Raw genomic sequence first — 22,736 nt, forward strand, 5'->3', positions numbered from 1 at the left:
ATAAATTGATTTGTTATACTGCAGCAGAAGTAGCTTCTCTAAAATATAAAAATGGTGTCACATCTCTACTGAAAGCATTTATTATGAATGTTAGGATAAATTCTTAATTTTTTCATTTCATTTATAATGTCTTACAAAATGTTTTTTTTTTAAACTTTAGTACCAAGATTATCTATCCTCAAACCTAGAGTATATGTGGAACACAGTCACAATAATGTTGTTTAATGAATGATCAGTTAACCAGACCAAAAATATTGCAAATACATGGAATATAAACAAAATAAATACAAATAATATTCATGATTGGGTTGATATATATATATATATATATATATATATATATATAAAACCTGCATGCATGCACTATCTACAAAGTACAGATTCTTTTCAAGTAGGCATGAAACACTGAACCCAACTTGACCAATTATTAAGTTATCAGACATGTTTAAATACATTTTAATAAATCAGTACATACTAAATTCCCTGAGCAGGCTACAATTTAAGGTAGAGGTAAATACAAAAAAAGATTATCCTCCCAATACTCATGTCCTTAAAAATCTAGAAGAAAATTAAAAATAACTTCTATGTTACTGATGGTTCAAATAAGATAAAATTGGAAGACTTAAAAAAGTTGCAAAAGCATCCAAACACCTACGGTCAGTTAATCCTACAAAGGAGGCAAGAATATAAAATGGGGAAAAGAGAGTCTCTTCAGTAAGTGGTGCTAAGAAAGCTGGACAGTTGCATGCAAATCAGTGAAACTAGAACACACCCTCACACCATGCATAAAAATAAACTCAAAATGGCTTAAGACTTAAACATAAGACACCATAAAACTCCTCGAAGAGAACTTGGGCAAACATTCTCTGACATCAACTGTACAAATGTTTTCTTAGGTCAGTCTCCCCAAGCAATAGAAATAAAAACAAAAATAAACCAATAGGACCTAATCAAACTTTTTTTTTTTTTTTTTTTGTCTTTTTGCCTTTTCTAGGGCTGCTCCCATAGCATATGGAGGTTCCCAGGCTAGGGGTCGAATCGGAGCTGTAGCTGCCGGCCTACGCCATAGTCACAGCAATGTGGGATCCGAGCTGTGTCTGCGACCTATACCACAACTCACGGCAACGCTGGATCCTTAACCCACTGAGCAAGGCCAGGGATCGAACCCACATCCTCATGGTTTCTAGTCAGATTCGTTAACCACTGAGCCATGTCAGGAACTCCAGGACCTAATCAAACTTATACACCTTTGCACAGCAAAGGAAACCATAAGAAAAAAAAAGACAACCTAAAGAATGAGAGAAAATAGTTGCAAACGATGCAATGGACAAGGGGTTAATTTTTAAGATATACAAACAACTCATACAACTCAACAAAAAATCCCAATTGAAAAATTGGCAGAAGACCTGAGTAGCCATTTTCCAAAGAAGACATACAGATGGCCATCAGGCACATGAAAAAATGCACAACATCACTAATTATTAGAGAAATGCAAACCCAAACTACAATGAGGTACCATTTCACACTGGTCAGAATGGCCATCATTAATAAGCCTACAAATAATAAATGCTGGAGATGGTGGGGAGAAAAGGGAACCTTCCTTTGCTGTTTGTGGGAATGTAAATTGGTACAGCCACTAGAGAAAACAGTATGGAGGTACCTCAGAAAACTAAATATAGAACTACCATGTGATCCAGCAATCCTACTTGAAGCATATATCCAGACAGAACTTTCATTGAAAAAGAGACATGCACCTGTATGTTCATTGCAGCACTATTCTCGATAACCAAAACATGGAAACCAACCTAAATGTCCATTGACAGATGAATGGATTAAGAAGTTGTGGTACATATACACAATGGAATACTACTCAGCCATAAAAAGAACAAAATAATGCCATCTGTGGCAACATGGGTGGAACTTGAGATTCTAATACTATGTGAAGTAAGTTAGAAAGACAAATACCATATGATATCACTTACATCCAGAATCTAATATATGGCACAAATGAGCCTATCTACAAAAAAGAAACAAACTCATGGACATGAAGAACAAACTTGTGGTTGCCAAGGGGGAGGGAATGGATTGAGATTTTGAGGATAGTAGATGCAAACTATTGCATTTGGAGTAGATAAGCAATGAGATCCTGCTGTACAGCACAGGGAACTCTATCTAGTCACTTGTGTTGGAACACGATGGAGGATAATGTGAGAAAAAGAATGCATATATATGTATAACTAGGTCACTTTGCTGTAAGACAGCAGAAATTGACAGAACACTGTAAATCAACTATAATAAATATTTTAATTGTAAAAGAAATGAAAAGAAATTAAAATATGTGGTACAGAGAAAAAATTATTCTACTTAAAGTAACTTACAATTTTATGTGCAAATCTTCTAGAGAAAAGAAAAATGAGGACTGTTGCAGAGCTTATTATATGCGCTCAGTAGCGTAAGTCCATGATACCAAAACCCGACAAGAAATGTGTGGAGGTTTCTTAATGTGGGTTCGAACTCAAGCTGTACCACAACTGATTGTATACTATTCAATAAGTTCAGTTTTAATTTTTAATTCATAATCACATATGCAGTATAAAGTTGAGTTTGTTAGGAATAATATTCTAATCACTTTACTATTAACTAAATTCCAAACTCAGTTTTAATTTCACCAGCTTTTCCATTAAAGTCTTTTCAAAGATCCTGTTTTGCTTTTGGAAGTCATGCCTGTTTTTTCTCCCCCAATCTGTGAGAGTTCTTCCATTTTCCATGCCTTCTATGATTCTGACACTTTTAAAGAATACTGGTCAGTTATTTTGTAAAAAGTCTTTCAACCTGGGTCTGTCTCAGATTTTTTCATGATTAGATTGAGTTAAGGATTTTGGTCAAGGATATTATAAAAGTGATCTGTTTTCACATCAGGGAGCATGTGATGCCAATACATCATACGACTGATGATGTTAACCCTGATCACTTGGTTAAGAAGATGTTTCTGCCATTTTTAAATATTTCCTTTGTTAAGTCTTCCTCCCTTCCTTACCTTCCTTCTTTCTTCCTATCAGTATAGAGACAAGGAATTTATTTTATTCTACGTGTTTTAATCTAAAAATATGGTTATTTATTGTTTTGTGCAAATTCTCACAGGTGTGGTCATTGGGTAATATTTTATTATTATTATTTTTTTTTTCGTCTTTTGTCCTCTTATGGCCGCACCCGCGGCACATGGAGATTCCTAGGCTAGGGGTCTAATTGGAGCTATAGCTGCCGGCCTATACTACAGCCAAAGCAATGCCAGATTGGAGCCACGTCTGCGTCCTACACCACAGTTCATGGCAACACCGGATCCTTAACCCATTGAGCAAGGCCGGGGATCGAACCTGCAACCTCAGGGTTCCTAGTCAGATTCGTTTCCGCTGCGCCACAACAGGAACTCCCATTGGGTAACGTTTTAGGTTGGCTCTACTTTTTTTTCACCATGCCTCCATCATTTATTTATGGGTTTTTTTTTGGGTGGGAGTACTTCCTTAATTCCCAGTATCACAAAATACTCAGGTTCATCTTATATTTTTCCTGCCCAAGTCCTAAAATCAATTGTGTCTCCAAGTAAATCCTCATTTCTTTTAATGAAGTGAGAATCAAAATTTTAAAACATTGTATAGTATTCAAAAATTTTAATAAATGGAATAACTCTTTTTTCATAATGCAATATGAAAATTGCAAACATGTCAGAAAACCAAAAGGAAGGTAACTGTATTTGAAATAAAAAATCTAATTATATCTTTAATATAAAAGTTTAAAGAACAATAAGTAATTGCCTTTTAATATATAACTGATTTTTGTTTTAGAAATAAAAGTATTTGTACCTTTCAAAATTAATTTAGAGTGCTATGATTTATACTATTATAATTTGTCTTTTCAGCATAAGAGAAAACCCTGTAGTACAAGAGAATAAAAATATTTAAATAGAAACATTGTAATATTAGAACTGGTTATACAAATCTTTATATATAAATTCATAATTGTAAAGTAGGTGCACATTTTTGCATTAATCATAGTCACTGCAAAAGGCCTAGAATTCCATTCCATTAGAATAAAACCAAAAAACCCTAATGTCCAAATACCACTCACCAACACTGTGTTTTTTCTTTTTCTTTTCTTTTTTCTTTTTGTCTTTTTTAGGGCCACACCTGTGCATATGGAAGTTTCCAGGCTAGGGGTCTAATCAGAGCTGTAGCTGCTGGCCTGTGCCACAGCCACAGCAATGCCAGATCCGAGCTGCATCTGCGACCTACACCACAGCTCAAGGCAATGCCGGATCTGTAACCCACTGAGCAAGGTCAGGGATCAACCCGCAACCTCATGGTTCCTAGTCAGATTCGTTTCTGCTGCGCCACAATGGGAACACCTTTGTTTTCTCTATAATATAAACTAAGCCTTCTTGGAGATTTACTATTTTTAAGTCTGATGAATGGAAAGGAAGGTGAGATTAGGTTTTCTTGAGATAGAAATTAAAAGATGTATCAGAGATTATCGGAATCATAGAAAAGTGCAAAGAAACCAACCAACTTGCTTTTATTCACCAGCACTTTGAAAATATGAAAATTTTCAAATTTTGAAAATCATTGATAAATCAATAATTATTTAGTTGATTAAAACACATAAAATCAGGAGTTCCCGAACTCAGCAGTTAAGGAACCCAACTAGTATCCATGCGGACTTGAGTTCAGTCCCTGGCCTTGCTCAGTGGGTTAAGGATCCAGGTTTGCCATGAGCCGTGGTGTAGGTTGCAGATGCAGCTTGGATCCTGCATTGCTATGGCTGTGGGGTAGGCCGGTGGCTACAGATGACTGAACCCCTAGCCTGGGAACCTCTACCTGCCCATGGGTGTGGCCCTAAAAAGACAAAACAAAGAAACAAAAAAAACCCCATAAAATCAGATTAGGTTTCTGGCAGTATAAGTTAGTTAATTCAGTTCAACTTTCACATTTAAAAGCAATATTTGTGGATCATAGAGCTAGAGATAAACCTTTGAAGGCGTTAATAAAGCACAAGCTCCAACTTGAATAAAAATTAGAACCTAGAGAGGTAAGTAGAAAACTGAAGCCTCCTTTTGGTCAGAGGAAAGCTGCTATTTTCACAAAATTGATCTTTATTTTTATGGTCTCTTGAAGCAAGGAGAATAAATATCAAACTCTAGTTTCTCCACAGGGTAGTTACACAGCAGCAAACAGTTTCCCCAATAATCTAGGACTAGTAAGTGATTTGCATTCAGTGGAAGGGTGATCAAGCCACCGTTCACAGCATTCTACATCCATAATGTATGTTTAGATAACCCTGGAGAGCTCTAATTTCACAAACAAAGGCAGCTGTAACTGCTAGGGGAGAAAGACAACATTGGTGTCCACAGCACAGTGGGTGAAGAATCGGGAAGCAGTCTACAGTTACTTCAGGGAGAATCAGAGTACGGACAAGAAAACCACTGTGATTAGGCCACTGAGAGGATAACTCCTTGCTACCTCATCGCACAACTTTCTCCCCCAGATGCCTGTTACAAAGGTGAAAGACATTAACAGCACTGGAAAAATGTATTGTAACTCAATAAAAATAGTTATAAATACTTGGCTTTTAAAGCCACAAAGGAAGGAACATGATGGAGTGAGTGAGGTGCCATAAGATGTAGAACATGTCAGTGCCTGTTGGGGTACACACACACACACACACACCCATATGTGTGTATATAAATATAGATACAGATACACACTCATGCATATGTACGTACGTATACATACGTAAATACATATGGAGCCACAGGAAAAGACAAATTAACAAGGAGACAAAGTAGTCAAGGAAGTGAATGAAAAACAATTTATAGTAGAAGAGACAAGACAAACAGCAAGAAATATACTGGATCTTAAGCAAATGCAAGATTTGCAAATGATGGGATATCATTTTACAGCCATTTTAATTAACAAAAAATAAAGTCTGACAAAACCAAATGGTAAAAGTATGTGACCTAGTAGGAACTATTATGCGGAGCTCACGGGGGTTAAATCTGGCACAATGATTTTGGGAAATGTTAACTTCCTAGAGTACCAAAGTACCAAAATCTAGGTAGCTTAAAACTATAGAAATGTATTGCCTTACAGTTTTGAAGACTAGAATTCTGAAACTTAGGCATTTGGCAGGGCCATTCTGCCCTTGGCAGCACTAGGGAAGATCCTTTGCCTATTTTAGATTCTTGTGTTTGCCAATGATGCTTGGTACTCCTTGACTTGTAGATGCATCTCCCCAGTTACATGACCATCTGTTGCCTGTATATTAACATTGTCTTCCCTCCGTGCATGTCTCTCTTTGTGCCGAAATTTCCCTCCTTTAAAGGACACTATTCATATTGGATTAGGGCCCCAACCTAATGATCTTTTAACTCAATCACCTCTGTGAAGACCTTATTGCCACATATGGTCACATTCTGAGGTACTGGGGGGTTAGGACTTAAAAATATGTATTTCTAGGGTACACAATTCAACCTAAAACAGAATTATAGGATGTAAAGTTAAATATTACCATAAATAAAATCCAGCAATGAGCATGAGGAGAATAGCTGCAGAAATGCCATACAGAATATTGTTTACAAAGTTTTAAAAAACAAAGAGCAAGAGACCCCCAAATGTGAAACGACATAAGAATAGGTAAATAAACATACATTATCATACTTCTCAACATTGCAAAAGTGAAAACTATGAGCTATAATTATATTGGAAAAAATATGGATGAATGTTAGATCCATCACATTAAGTGGAAAAAAGCAAATTTCAGAAAATTCTATATAGTTTGATATTATTTTAATAAACCATAAATATCAATGATAACTAATATTTTGTTTTAGAATACATAAATACTACGTATATTTATATATGTGAATAATCTCTCAAGTACACACACACACACATGCACAAAATTCAAGGATCATGCAGTGAAAGAAAACTATTTTTAAAGTACTTACAATGCTTTAAAATGATACTACTTATATTCTCTTATAGTTATTATAAACTACATGAAAACTTAAAACAAGCAAATAAATCCATATACATCATAAATAATTGTCAAATTATGCATCACTTAAAAGTGCTGTTAGTGTTCCTGGCACTTGACAGAAGTAAACATATTCTATTAAAATTTAACCCCAGATTTCACAAATTTCAATGCTTATTAATTTAATATATATATATATACAATATCAACAAGAGGAAATATAAGTGAGCATCAGCAGGAAAACAAAACACTGCAAAGCAACAAAAAAATAAAACTCAAGAGTTTCCTGGTGGCATGGCAGTTAGGGATTTGCATTGTCACTGCTGTGGCATGGGTTCGATTCCTGGCCCAGGAACTTCTGCATGCTGTGGGCACAGCCAAAAAAAAAAAAAACAAAAAAAACTTAAAAGCAGAATAACAAAACAAATAACACACTTTAGCTGAATCATATCAACAAAACAACTAATATGGATTCATCATATAAGGAATATTTGAATATATATATATATATATTCAATACTTTTTTGGGAGTAAAAGTTATAAAAATTTTTATTAGAGAATAGCTATGAAAAGTGGCCATATTGATATGATACCGTATACAATGCATAGATATTAATAATATAATAGTTGAAGTTAAAACAGTTAAAAAATAATGAACAAGAGTTCCCTTGTGGAGCAGTAGGTTAAGTATGTGGTGCTGTCACTGCAGAGGCTTGGGTCATTGTTGTGGTGAGGGTTTCATCCTTGGCCTGGGAAATTCCACATTCCATGGCTACAGAGAAAAAGTGAATTGATCAAACAGAAAATTAAAATCATGAAAGGTCAAAATTGGTGAGCTACAGGACAATAGAGGGAAGTACACACAAAATTAAAAATTAATGTATAATTGCAAGGTTGGAAAAAAATAAAAGAACTAGATCAAACTGTCAGTGGACCTTTCAAGGTAACACTTGATCCTAGAAAGATATTGAGCAATGTCATCAAAATTTGATGATAAAGTTAATTATTTTGAACTTCAAATATTCACTGTAGCCACCCTATTAATCAAGTGTGATAGCCCAATAAAGATTTGTTTTAGACTCAGCAAATTTCTCTCCCTTTGGGCCTTTTAAAAGAACCTAATGAACAATGTATTCCAGGAAAATAAGGGGATAAATCAAGACACAGGAATATATAAGATTAAGAGAGCTATGACCAAGCTACAAAAGTGAAAAAGAAATGTCTAAAATGGCAGATTTTCCTGAGACTAGCCAGCTCATTTTGGAAGGAGAGTACTAAAGGATCTAAGTTTGTAACTCTGACTGTTGCCAAAATGAAGTTATGTGCTATAGGATTTTTCACTAATAAATTTTGAACAACAGTACACACAGGACACCTAAAGCACAAACCTGTAATGTCTTGGAAAATACAACTTCGCTAAAGAGGACCTTTAATATTCAATAGTTGAAATCATTACATGGAAAATAAAATATTTGGCCTTTTTCCTCCTAGACTTTTCAGAACTAGTATATGCTCTAGAATAAATTTTTGGACTAAAGACCAAACTTTCACAAATAATAGAATAGTACTTTGATAAATGCAATTAAAAATCATAGTTTTTTAAGACAAAAATTTTTTGGGTTCTTATTGTGGCTCTAAGTGTGTTAAGGAACCAACGCTGTCTCTGTGTGGATATGGGTTTGATCCCTGGCCTCACTTGTGAGTTAAGGAAATGGCATTGCTTCAAGCTGTGGTATAGGTAGGTCACAGATGCAGGTTGGATCTGGTGTTGCCATGGCTGTGTTGTAGGCCTACAGCTGCAGCTTAGATTCAACCCCTAGCAAGGGAACTTCCATATGCCAAAGGAATGTCCTTAAAAAGAAAAATATATGTTTTTTAAGTTTATTTCACATCTCTTTAAAAAAATTATTGGAGTATAATTGACTTAAAATGTTGTATGAGTTTCAGGTGTACAGCAAAGTAAATCAGTTATACATATACATACATTCATTCTTTTTTCCCATATAGATCATCACAAATTTTAGAGTAGATTTCTCTGTGCTATTTTTCAGGTTTTTGTATTCTTAGATTATATTTAGTGTTTCAGGGAGAATGCTGTTGGGCAGAAAGAAAGAGAGGAAGGCTGAAAATGTTGGATGTAAGTTTCCTAACATTTAAATTTTCTAAGATAACCAATAGAGAAATTTTAAAAGTATTATAATCATATTAGGGGGAGAACAGATTAAGATGCTACTGAACTCCATTTTCATGAATCATAAAAGGCAATTAAAAGGTAATATATAAAAATATTTTAAAAACAACAAGAAAATATTAGAGAATTGCAGCTTGATCTAGATGAACTGAAAAACGTAACAGTTTAAATCATCCGGGATGATTAGAATTATGGTTAAGGAAGAATGGAATGGGTGGCTTATTTTCCATTAAAAATTATCTGTGAATTTAATACTTCAATGCAAATTATTTTTTAAAAAATAAATAGAAAATAGTCCTGATGATATTAGAGATGATGAAGTTATGGTAAAAAAGACAAAACAAAACATCTCTACATCATGGATTTTTTTAACAGACAGATAGTGAGAACAAAAGAAAAAAAAAACAGTTTTTTGTTTCATTAATTTTACTGTCACATTAATTTCACTGTGAATATTGTCCCTGGGAATTTGTTCTCCCACTTTTTATTTTTAGCTTGGATTTTTTTTTTTTTTTTTGAGATTGCTTGTATTTTTAGGCACATGCTTAGATTCTGAAATCTGTCTGCTTTGAACTTGTCATTATAGTTCTGGTCAATGATCCAAATCACTTATTATTTCATTTTGTTTCTTGGTTTGTGCCATCACAAAGTTTATTTCATTTTCATGAGAGTAAGTATTATCCATGTTAATCTTCACAACTTTCTGAGGTTTTGCAGAGACGTGATCATGCTCCACTGATTCATATTTTAATAAGTCTAACATTTCATATACAAAGGATACACACATACACACGAAAAGCGGGTGAACCGTGTGTGTATACATGCACTAAGGTATATTTATTTCTCCCTGAAGCACTAATAAAAGTGTTTTCACGGAGATCCACAATTTCCAGAAAAGCATGGATTAAGATCGAGCTCATTCATCAAAATAGCACAGATTTAGTTCTTCTGTTAAGTAATTCAGATAGTTGTATTATAAAGATATATATGCTGTATATACATAACACAATACATTCATGATTGTTTTGATTATAAGTAACTTTATTAATTCATTCATTCAACAAACATTTATTCAGTGCCCAAGACATATAGTTGGATAATGCTTTCTCTGAAATAGGGGACAAGATTTATTGGGTCTTTTTCAATGTTCAAAAAGTACATTTCGAAAGGTATGAAAGAGATCTGCATTCATACTTCTAAATTTATTTCCAAGTCTTGTCTGTTGAACACAAGTATCTTAGTTTGTCAAGCAAACTGAAATTGCTTTAATTAAGAGCCGGCAAGGGTGTTTACCATGTAGGGGAAGCAGTAGGGGGGATCCAGAAAGGAGACAGATTGTACCGCACACACTGACAAAAGCAAAGTAGCACCTGTCACCCATCTTACATTTCAAGTTCCTTAAAGACATCTATTTGCATGCTCCTTATTTTTTATCTTACAGTTGATGAAGCTTTAATTATGTGGTACGCTTCCCTATCAATTCCAATTTATAGTTGTTTTAAATTCATTCCCAGGTGTCAGATTGAATCATCTGCTTCTCTTTTAATGTTTAGGGCAGATAAATATTTCTTCCCAGTGAGTATGTTCTCAGTTTGGTTATCGACTTAAGCACAAAGGCATGAATGCAAGGAGGAGAAAGGTAATTGCCATTTCCATATCACCTAAGCAAAGTTGTATCTGGAAGTAAAAACTGAAATGATTTTATTGCAAAGACGTCCTCCTAAGGAGTGGCCAAAAGATAAAGCTACTTAAATAAGTGTACTTTGAGACAGCTATCAACAACCTCACATAACACCTAAATTTTCATTATTAAAGATTTTAAACAAATTTATATATTTCTGGTTTTTTAGGATTCAAAACTAAATATTCCAGATCACTTGTTCTACCAAAAATTTGATCAATAGGACCTTCGCACTTGAGTATTAAAAAACACTGCAGATTTGTGTACTGGAATTAGAAATAACTGACAGCTCAATGAAATAGACTTTGAAGCAAAGGCATAAGATAGGCAAAATAAGAGATGTGGCAGGGTGACTTCCTTGAGAAGGACAAAAGAGATGCCAGAAAAAAAAATGGGAGAGCAAGGAGGGCAAACAGGTTTTGAAGCTTGGCAACAAATAGCTATCATTTTGTGATTAAAAAAAAAAAAAAAAAAAAAAAACAAGGTTCACACAGAGACAATTTGACTTTTTCCTTTGTTCCCTGCCCTTGTTACTATTCACATTTACATTAAGGACGCTCTACTTTTCCAAGCCGTGATAGAAAAGCACCACACATATGAATCAACAAAATAATTTAACATTAGTTTAATTTTTTTATTTGCTTTGTGTAATCTTATTGTAACATCTCTATGCTGCATAATAATCTCAAACAATACTTGTTTTAAGACAAATGATACAATTATGCACGTTTATAAACTATTCCATTGTATAATGTTTAAAAGATGTTTTTTAATGAGCTTAACAGGAAGAAATTAAAAACAAGATAAAGCTCCTCAGAGGAAACTGCAGAGTAGTTAAGGAAATTATGCAACGCTAAATGGGCATTTAGGAGAAAGGAGAGGAGAGCTGAAAGTCACACCAGAGGCTGACAGAGAATTGAGGTTTTGGAATTGAAGAGTCTCACCAGAGGGAAAGCAGAAACCTAAATTTGTGAGCACTGGAGACACGATCACCAACTTAGCTTTGGGCATTTAAGGTAAATTAGAGCAAAACGAGATGCTGCAAGATGTCTTAGTTTCCTGTTCATGCCACTGAAGAAAGCAACAGGACAAAGCTTTTAGAGAAGCTGTCATTGATCCCCAGAGACTAAGGAATCCATCTTGATTCATTTCTTCGAAATTGTCTCCAAGTTAATTGGCATCGATAGATACACACAATTGCAATGTGGAGGAACATAAAAAGCTTATAGAATTGGAGGAGGTTAAAGATAACTTTAAATGAGTCATTCATAAACTTATTACATTGTTTTAGGTACTCAGTCTCTTGGCAGTGTATCTCGCCTGAAATCCTAGGCTTACGGAAAACTCTGTAACAGCAGCTTAATTGAGTCTGAACATATTTGTGCTGCTAGTTTTGTTTCCCCGTATATGTTTTCTATACCTACCCAGGGGTACTTTCCAAGTGTATTCGAGAGGATATCATAATACAGAGGGACTTTGAATCCCATTATCCAAAATGCTAAGTTGTTTAGTCTGAGGCAACTTTCCACGGAACTGGAGAGTTCCAAGTGGATTTTTGTATAATTTCCACACACTCTATTTCTCCTAGAGAAATGATTCATCATACTTGGAAATTGTGCATTTTCCCAGTTATGCCACTCTAAACATTTAGACTAGCTGAGATCATGCATGTCTGTTTTCACTTATATGTCACGAATGCACCTCAGATCAACATTATTTCAATATCTACTAGGTATTTAAAACCCACTCTCTTTCTGCAGGCATCTTCATTCAAAATGTTCAAATCAAACTGAAATCCTTGCCTCTCTCTTCAAACAAGCTCTTCTGGTAGAAAACTAGAAAGTATCTTTTGTTCTCCTTTCTCTCTCAAACCCTTTTACCACCCAATTACTACGTCCTATGGATCACCCACTTAACTGTATCTTAAACCCCTCTTCACCTCAGCTTTAGTTCAGACTCTCATCAACTCTTGCTTTCCCGATCCAAGCAATATGCTTCAGTGCTGCCACAATAATTAGACACGATGAAGGACTGTGCCTGGTGCTTTCCTTAAAATGCCCCCTAGCTAATATTAAGCAGCATTTTACTTTTGTATCCACTCTGCTATATTTCCACTCTCATCTCTCACAACCTCTGCTTCAAACCCCTGGATCAAGCCACCCTAAATCACATGTATTTCCCCAAATGTCACCTTAGATCATCCTATCCTAACAAAAACATTCCTTTTGTATCTGAAGAGTTTATCATTTAATGATTTGGGCTTTAACTGACAGTTACATCATGGATGTAATTGTATCATCCTTCAGTTACATGTGTGTACCTAAGTTTACCTGCATACATACATAGGTATAAATGTGTATATATGCATACGTGTGGGATATACTCTTCTATGTATTCTTATAGGTATACAACCTATACCTATGTACAAAAGCAGGCAAAAGAGTGATGGAGACAATGTGTATGAGAGAAAATACAATGTGATAAAATAAAAGTGTATGTAAGAATGTTTGTGTGTGTGAGAGAGAGACACGTTGTGTCTATATAATCTTTCAAAATGCAAACCATTTATGGATGTATTCTCTTTCTTATTTCTCAATATAAAATTATTAGTTTATTATTATTTCTTATTATACTTTCTGCCACATAGTAAGGCTTCAACCATGTTTAATAAATCCAAAGAATGCTTTAACTCTTTATTTATAATTATTACAAATTCCAGGTCCTAGGACCAAGGGGGAAAAACCTACTAATATTTGATGGTTTTGGTGATCATGATAGATATCAGAGCTACACAGGAATTCCCTGGTGGCCTAGTGGTTAAAGATTCTGTGCTGTCACTGCTGTGCCTTGGGTTTAATCCCCTGCCTGGGAACTTCCACATGCTGCAGATGCGGCAAAAAATAAAATCAGAGCTAAATCTAACCTATATAAATTGTAGAACAGTGCTTTTGAATATAAGAATATCCATTTTTTTCTAGATAATAAAAGAGGGGGAAAGAGATATTTTTAATTTCATTCCCTTCTTTCTCAGGCTAAAGCATCTTCCTTGGGACATACCTGACTGTTGTACTGCTTGAAATGTGCTTGATAATTTTAAAATATGCAGATCAGCCTGGGGCCTACATTACCTTAGAATCCCCAGTAGAGGAGAGGTTGGCTCTATTTACAAAGCGAAAATCAGCTCTTATTAAATCAAACCTCTCTTGTACCAGACAGGGATTATGGTAGTCTCAAAACTCACTGAAAGTACGTATCTTAAATCCCTGTGTATATCATATAGACATTTCCTTGAAAGACCTTGTCTGATGCAAACTTGTTTATTTATTCACCAGGCAGCATAAGGATCCCAGCAAAATGGTCAATCATGTTTGGTCTTTGGGTAATGCAAATGTACTGAAAATTAAAGGTTTGATTTTCCTGGGTTTGTAGCAAAATGCATGGATATTTTAAGAATTCAGTATGTCCTACCTAAAGTTGTCCCTGTAATCTATATATAAGTAGTGAATCACTGAATTAACTAAAGGCAAGATGCACTAGATAAATAGTCTTTGATGTACTGATTTCTTCCTTGGTATAGTGGTTGGACACACAGAGGTTTTTTGTTTGTTTTTTAATTAAGATATAGTTGATTTATAATGTTGTGCCAATTTCTGCTATGCAGTTATACATATATGTATACTTTTAAAAATATTACTTTCCGTCACGGTCTATCCCAGGAGATTGGACATAGTTCCCTGTGAGAATCACAGAATTTTGAGTCATTGAACCTGGGTCCTCAACCTGGCTGTTATTTCTTTTCCAGCTATAGAGCAATGAACATGACTTCAGTTTTGTATTTCAGGATTTTTTTAACCAATAAAAATGGGTAAATAAATATATTATGTTATATTATTGTAATTATACAGATATAAAGATTAAATGAGTTAATTTTTATTATTTATTATAGTATTTAGTAGATGCTGTGACACTGTGCCTATTACTATTATTTTTATACTGTTTTATTTAAAAATAGGCAAACTAGATAAATCTTATTTATATAATTTAATCAGCTAAATAAAGTCAGTAGCCAATAAAGGTCATGCAGTTAAAACAAACATAGACATGAAATCTCTTCTAGGCTCTGAGTGATTCTAGTGATTCTAGAATTGCATTCTATTAGATCTGAATTGGCTGTTTTTGTGCATAATCTTTAAATATAATTTGATGGAAAATATAAAGTGCTAACATCAAAATACTCAGTCTCATTAAGCTTATTTGTACACCCAAGTGTCCCATTAACTATAATTTATCTTAAAAAAAACTCTGCTATAAGTGAGAAATTCTGTGTTCATTTTCAGAACTAACTAGTGAATAACTGATTTTTGTTCTCATTCTCAATAATTCATGGCAAGAAATATAGTAAGCAACAATAAATTCACTCTTTTGGAATTCTCACAAATTTGGTATTGATTGCACATATACATAATGTTCTGAAATTTATCTTAAGAGGCCAAAGATAGATAAATACAAATAAGACCATCACTCAGTCATATTATATCTTGTATGCGGTTGATAAATATCTCTCCTCATAAAGTCATAGCTCAGCTATTACATAAATCTACTTATTTGCTGGTTTCTGTTTTCCAGTTGTCCATCTAAGCTGTGTAGAAACATATCTGAGACTCATTGCTAAGGAGACCAGGGGAGTGGTTCTAGGAGAGATAGGTTTCTCTGGAGGCCATACCCACTGTTAAGTAAAATGAAAAAATAATCTCCTTTTTCTTCCTTTCTCTGTGATATAATATGTGGGAAAACAGCTACATATTAATAATAAGCTATGGTCTTCTCCAACTCTATTCTAGAATTGGCTCTTTTGTGGGTTGGAATTTTTTGCCTAACCTCAGATGTTTAGTTTCTTTCCTTCTACTTGAGTCCTGTCCCATCCAAGTACTAGAGCCAAGTCCTAGGCACCAGCTGGTTGGCCAGAGCTCTGATCTGCATAATTGCTTTTGGGCACTTTTTTTTCTAGGCCTGGGCATTCTTTCTGATGTGTATTTTTCATTGTGTCTTTTTGTTCTTTTCTTTTTGGAATGGATTTAAGAGAGTCTTATAACATTCTCTGCTGTATTATGGCAAAGATGCTGGGACTAGCCTTGTCTCTCCAGATTATCCTTTAATCGCTAACTCCCATCTGGATGAAAATCAATATTTCAGCATTTTCCATGCTTTTTAAAAAGGCCATTTGGGCAGAAATCCCATTTTCCCAGGTGTTTTTGCCAAAACCTACAATGATCAGGTACCAATAATTTCATCTTTTCATAGACTTTTCCCATGGATCTTATTTATTTATTTATTTATTTTCTGATTTAGGGAAAGAATAAAGGACATGGGACAAAAGAAATTATTCAGGTGAAAAACCAGGTGGATAAGATACAGGTGAGCTATGTTTGCAGAGTGAAACATAATACAATTCAAGGACCGTTGAACATCTGACTGCTTGAGAGCAAGAACATTTGCTCTGGAGTCCTCATTCCTGGAACAGCTCATTTGTTCATGAGATAGGTACATTCATTTTGTTGTGGTCACCAAGGTTATAGGTCTCCCCAGACTTAAGGCACTTTTATTAAATATTTGGTTGGCCACCAGTGAATAGCAGCATAGCATCAGAGCAAGAAAAACAATAAGATTAGAAACACTGGATACACTCCTTAAGAAGAAAAACGGAAGGGGAAGAAAATCCATATGTAAGGAGAACTTTTCTATGTTACAGTTACCACTGAAAATATTTTATATATGTGACCTTATTTTTTAACTGTAACACTCCAAGTATTGTATATTCAGGAGTTGCAGTCTAGAGAAATTAAATTGTCCGTGCATCTTCAGTTTTTGAAATTATCCAGGCCTCCTTAGAGAAACCTCCCTTATTCATCCTTCCTAAAAGAGCCCTCCTGTCATCTGCTGATCCTTTATTCTGCTTTCTGTTCTTTGCACATTTACCTCATGGCCAGATATCATATTATATATTCACGTGATTATGGTTTTATTTTCTGTACCTTCATCCAGTAGCTCAGGTCCTAGGTTGGCCACTGTCGTGGTAATTCCTGCATAGCTGGGATAAATAAGCTCTCAAAAATTATCTACCAAACCACCCTTAGTCCAAGATTTATTTTTAACTATTACAATATATTCCTTTTCTCTTTCATTTTGTTGTTCACCTCAACTTCTTAAAAGTACAAGCATTATTTCCCTGATACTCTTCCTGTCTTTCTTTTATTCCTCGATTTATTACCCTCCCACTTCTTCCAAATGATTTCTACTAAAACCAATTGGGAAAGATCATCCACAATTACCCCCATTATGTAAATTCCAATAGCTGCTATTCAGTGCTCATTTTATATGACTTTGAAGCAATTGTCACTTTTGTCCTTTCTATCCTTTGTTATTCTGGTTTACATGACATTATCGAGTTACAAAAAAATAGACAAAATGACATCATCGAGTTACAAAAAAATAGACAAAATGACATTATCGAGTTACAAAAAAATAGACAAAAAGCAGACAAAATGACATTATCGAGTTACAAAAAAATAGACAAAATGACATTATCGAGTTACAAAAAAATAGACAAAAATTTGAAAACGATTGAGCTAAACAATAAAGGAAGACATGTGGGTTTTCATTTGTCCCCACTCTCTCCAAGTGATTGACATGTTTATCAGTCACAGATACACCATATTGGGAAATGTTGAATTTGAATCAATCTGCATGAAAGTTTGTTTTGACCTTACTTTTATAATATTGAATAATAATAATAATAGAGCAATAACTGCACAAATCAATATTATTGATCATAAATATACTAGTGCTAGTGACTCAAGTGTTTAATATTCCTTAAATTATTTACTCTTATACCATTCTATGGTATATGCACTGCTCTCCAGTTTTACTGAATGTCACTGAAATGGCACCTTCCTATTGAGAGGTCAATTTAATTGACCAAGATGAAAAAGCTACTACATGAAGAAGACAGCACTGGGACTTGTGCAGATGACTCCACGGTCTGCTCCTGAGCTGTCCCGTATGGCAGCCACTAGCCAAGCCACCACTCCTCATGCAGCTAGTGACTAGAATGGTGTTAGTCTGACCTGGGCCTTTATAGAATGGCAAAATACTCAATGAAAAAGGATATTTCAAAGAATTATGGGAAAAAAGAATGTAAACTATCTGAATACGTTTCATATCAATGATATGTGTAAATGATAATATTAGGTTAAAATATTTGTTTAAAATAAATGCCTCTTGCTTGTTTTAATTTTTTAATATGGCTAATAGAAAAATTTAAATTAGGAATTCCCATTGTGACTCAGCTGATTAAGAACCCAACATAGTGTCTTTGAGATTGCGGCTTCCATCCCTGGACTTGCTCAGTGGGTTAAGGATCTGGTGTTGCCAGAAGCTGCCATGTAGGCCACTGCTGCAACTCTGATTTGACCCCTAGCCCAGGATCTTCCACTTGCCACATGCCACATGCCTCAGGTGTGTCAGTAAAAAGAAAAAAAGAAGAAAATTAAACCTTACATTTGTGGCACACATTTTTGGTTTGCACTGTATTTCTATTTGACGCATTGCTTCATTCTCTATCATTTCCACTCTGAACCTCCTTTACTTCTTCTGTATATTGGGTATAATAATAATAACAGTATGTCTATACAGGTTAGTTGTGTGTTGCGAGACATGTTTTTATAATATTTTCTTAGCCTCTTTGTGAAAACTCCATCTTGTCCTTCCTTACTTTGTCCCATCTTCCTGCTTGAGAAACAGTCACGGTGATGGTAAATGACTTAAGCTTAAGAACAAAGACCTAAGGGCATGGGTTATTCGCGGGGTCAGCTGAATGAGGACATAATACATTGGTCTAGGCACCTGGACCTGTGCAGATTGGCACACCATTTGCACAAGCATGATATGTCCTCTAAAGAATAAGAGAAAGAGGAACCTCATGGCCAAGTGGTTTATGAGTGGTCATTAACAGAATATGCATTAGAAAACAGAACCAAGGTGCAAACCTAGGCACCCAGGGTTGCTGCAAATAGGCAGGCCTTTTGTGGAAGCACAGTGAGGATTCTCTGAAATGCTATGCATAGGTAGCTAACTCAGATGCTAATGATTTTTAAATGCCTAAAGTTTAGAGTAAAAGTTTAACGATCTACCAGCTAAGTGACTTTTAAAATAATAAAAGAACTTATAAAATAATAAAAAAAACCTATATCCTGCACCTACAACCCCCTCTTCATTTGACTTAATCCTCAAGAGCACAATAAAAGCAGTGTGGTTTCTTGAGGCAGGGCTCTTGGTCCCTGAGACCTTGAGACCCCCGGTTCCCACCTTTACTTAAGATAAATGTCTCTGTGTCTTGTTTTATGTTAACTTTTTCCTTAAGTTCCATAGCACCCGTTCTTCAGCCCCATCCTGCTGAGCTGGTCTCAGCAGTTGTGAGTTTCAATGAAACTTTATGTGAAAATCTTCATAAACTGTGGAACCCTCTCCAAACTTTGGCTATTTAATGACATGATATGAGAAATTAAAAACTAGTTTTCTGCATGTTAGACAACCTAGACTATCAAGTAACATTCTAATTGCCATGACTGAGTGTTCCCAATAGTAAGATATGGTTGCGAATATTCACAGCAAAAAAGATAATTGAGAAAATCAAAGTCCGTAAATTACGTTTCCATCTTTAATTAAAAAATAATGAGACAAGGTACAAGATGCTCTAAAACTTCTCGTAATAGACCGTGTTGTACATTTGGATTTGGACTTGTATTTCAAACCACTTCTGCCATTACCTGCAGTTCAACTGCCTATAACCTTTGTTTTCTCATTTGTAAAATGGAGATCGTAATACTGACCTCAGTGAGTTGCTGTGATAAAATAAAGTAGGTCAATAAATAATTTGATAGGCGGTACAGTAAAAACACCATTCAGAAAACATGTTATGCTGTTGCTGTTTCTTTTCCTTGTTATTATTAATGTATTTTTATTATTATTACTATTATCATTATGTCAGGACTTATGTAATGTGCCTACCAGATACCAACCACGAATCTCGACATAACAAAAGAAAAAGAAGAAATTAGTGAATGATAAAGGTGGTATAGAAGAAGAAAAATGATAAAATTAATTCTCATCAGATTTTTTTTTATTTTTCAAGTGTATATTTTCTCCATTTAATTAGAATCTATTTACTTATCAAATGCTTAATTTTTAAATGGACTGTATTTTGGATACATGTGTATATATGTTCCTGAGAATTAAACATAATAATCCTTCTAATGGTCCTTTATTACTCATAAAATATTTTATTCCTAAATATTTTTGCTCACTGTGGATTATGCAACTAGTTATGGTTTGTTCTTCAGGATTTGCATGTTCATTCTCCTGGTAACTGGCTCATGCTAAGATGTGGCCAGAATTACATACAAAACATAAAATTTTTTTTTATCTTTTTTTTTTTTGTTTGTTTTTGTCTTTTTGCCATTTCTTGGGCCGCTCTGGCGGCATATGGAGGTTCCCAGGCCAGGGGTCTAATTGGAACTGTAGCTGCCAGCCTACGCCAGAGCCACAGCAACGTGGGATCCAAGCTGTGTCTGCAACCTACACCACAGTTCACGGCAACGCCGGATCATTAACCCACTGAGCAAGGGCAGGGACCGAACCCGCAACCTCATGGTTCCTAGTCGGATTCGTTAACCACTGCGCCACGAAGGGAACTCCTAAAACATAAAATTTAAATTTTAGTGTAGGTAAGCATGTCTTTAGACCTATTTTAAAAGAACTATAAAGATTTATTATGGGTTTGTTTTTCCTTGCCAGTGCCAAAGTTAACCTGAAGCTGAAACCTGATTATTTGAAAATAGCATAAGCAAACACCCTTCTCTTTGTGTGTTGGGCTGAATATCACAATAACAGTCATGAGGGGTGTGTAACAAGGTATCTAACAAAATATCATCAAAATTACATAAGAATAGTACAAACATATGATTAGTCTGCTCAAGAATATTCTATTTGAATTTTATAATCATTCCACACATGTGATTTTACTTTTTCTTTTATGACTGCACCTTGACATATGGAAGTCCCCAGGCTAGGGGTCGAATTGGAGCTGCAACTGCCAGCTGATACTATGCCAGATCCGAGGCACTTCTGTAACCTACACTGAAGCTCATGGCCATGCCTGGAATCTTGACCCTCTGAGCAAGGCCAGAGATTGAACCCACATCCTCATGAATGCTAGTCAGAATTTTAACTCCCTGAGCCACAGTGGGATTTCCCCCCACACACATGATATTAAACAATTCAATGAAAATTATGCACTATCAATAAACAAAGTTAGATAAACATTGTACAGGAAAAGAGGTGAAATGCTTTTAAAGAGTCAGAATAACACAGTGAATTCTTAGACCATAATTCCTTCTCTGTAATGGTCTTTGGTATAAAGATATAATATCATGAAAACTACTGCCATTCCATCTTGAAATAAAGGCTCTTTTAGATTATCAGGAAATTGGCTGAGTCTTAGCTGTGTCCACTTAGACTTAACATCCTCTCTAGCTGCAATATATACCAAATTTGCATAAGAAAGGAGAATAAATAAATGAAATTATATGGAAGCTAATGGTTCTTAACCTATTCTTGGCCTATTTTGAGAATTTGAAAAGTTCATTCTAAAACACAAAATAAATCCATAAATAAATCATAAATACAAAATGTTTTAGTATGTTGCCATTACAAACACAGGTATTACATACAAGTCTGTCACAGTGATATGAAAAGGACATTGGATTAATTTATAAGGTTCTTTCTGGCTAAGTCCTTATAATACAAGTTAGACATTTTATTCAAAAAGTTTACCTTCAAGTTAGAATCCTCCTTATTAAATTCTAAGTAGAAATAAACATATTTATTGTAGTAGTCTAACAGTATTTTTAAAAATAAAATATTTACTTTGCTAAATGGAAAAAACAGTTCTTAGATGACAATCATGGATATAGAGTATGTATCTATAAAGAGAGAGAGAGAGAAAAAGAGGAGGGGTTGTGATCACAGATCCCTTTGTCTCTGAATGAACTATGTTGAAAATATTTGTATTTTATCATTTAACAACAATGAATTCATTGGCATATATACCTTTTATCTTAATTTTTGTAGCACTTTTTTTTTTGTCTTTTTTTTCCAGCCACACCCATGGCATATGAAAGTTTCTGGATCAGGGATCAAATATGAACAGGAGCTGTGACTTATGCCACATCTGTACCAATGCTGGATTCTTTTTTTTTTTTTTTTTTTTTTGTCTTTTGTCTTTTTGTTGTTGTTGTTGTTGTTGTTGTTGTTGTTGTTGTTGTTGTTGCTATTTCTTGGGCCGCTCCCGCGGCATATGGAGATTCCCAGGCTAGGGGTCTAATTGGAGCTGTAGCCACCGGCCTACGCCAGAGCCACAGCAACACGGGATCCGAGCCGCGTCTGCAACCTACACCACAGCTCACGGCAACGCCAGATCGTTAACCCACTGAGCAAGGGCAGGGACCGAACCCGCAACCTCATGGTTCCTAGTCAGATTCATTAACCACTGCGCCACGACGGGAACTCCAATGCTGGATTCTTAATCCACTGCACCAGGCTTGGGATCAAACTGGCACCTCTACAGAGACAAGCTGGATCATTAACCCACTGCACCACAGTGCTAACTCCTCTGTTTTAAATTAAATGTTAATGCTTATATGAGAAATCTTAAAAAAAAAGAATACAAATTAACTTATTTGCAGAACAGAAACAGATTTGCAGACTTTGAAAAACTTA

General features: G+C 35.0%; 1 protein-coding gene across 6 annotated transcripts in view; it reads right to left on the bottom strand.

The window, feature by feature from the left end:
* Positions 1-22,736, bottom strand: part of CDH10 (cadherin 10) — a 180,859-nt gene that overhangs the window by 25,809 nt on the left and 132,314 nt on the right. The gene's annotated exons all lie outside the window — the stretch shown is intronic.

Source organism: Sus scrofa, chromosome 16 (genome assembly GCF_054392235.1).
Source record: "Sus scrofa isolate SSC_HxYL_T2T_F1_AM1 chromosome 16, Sscrofa_HxYL_maternal_Yorkshire_Landrace_v2.0, whole genome shotgun sequence".
Taxonomy (NCBI): Eukaryota; Metazoa; Chordata; class Mammalia; order Artiodactyla; family Suidae; genus Sus; species Sus scrofa.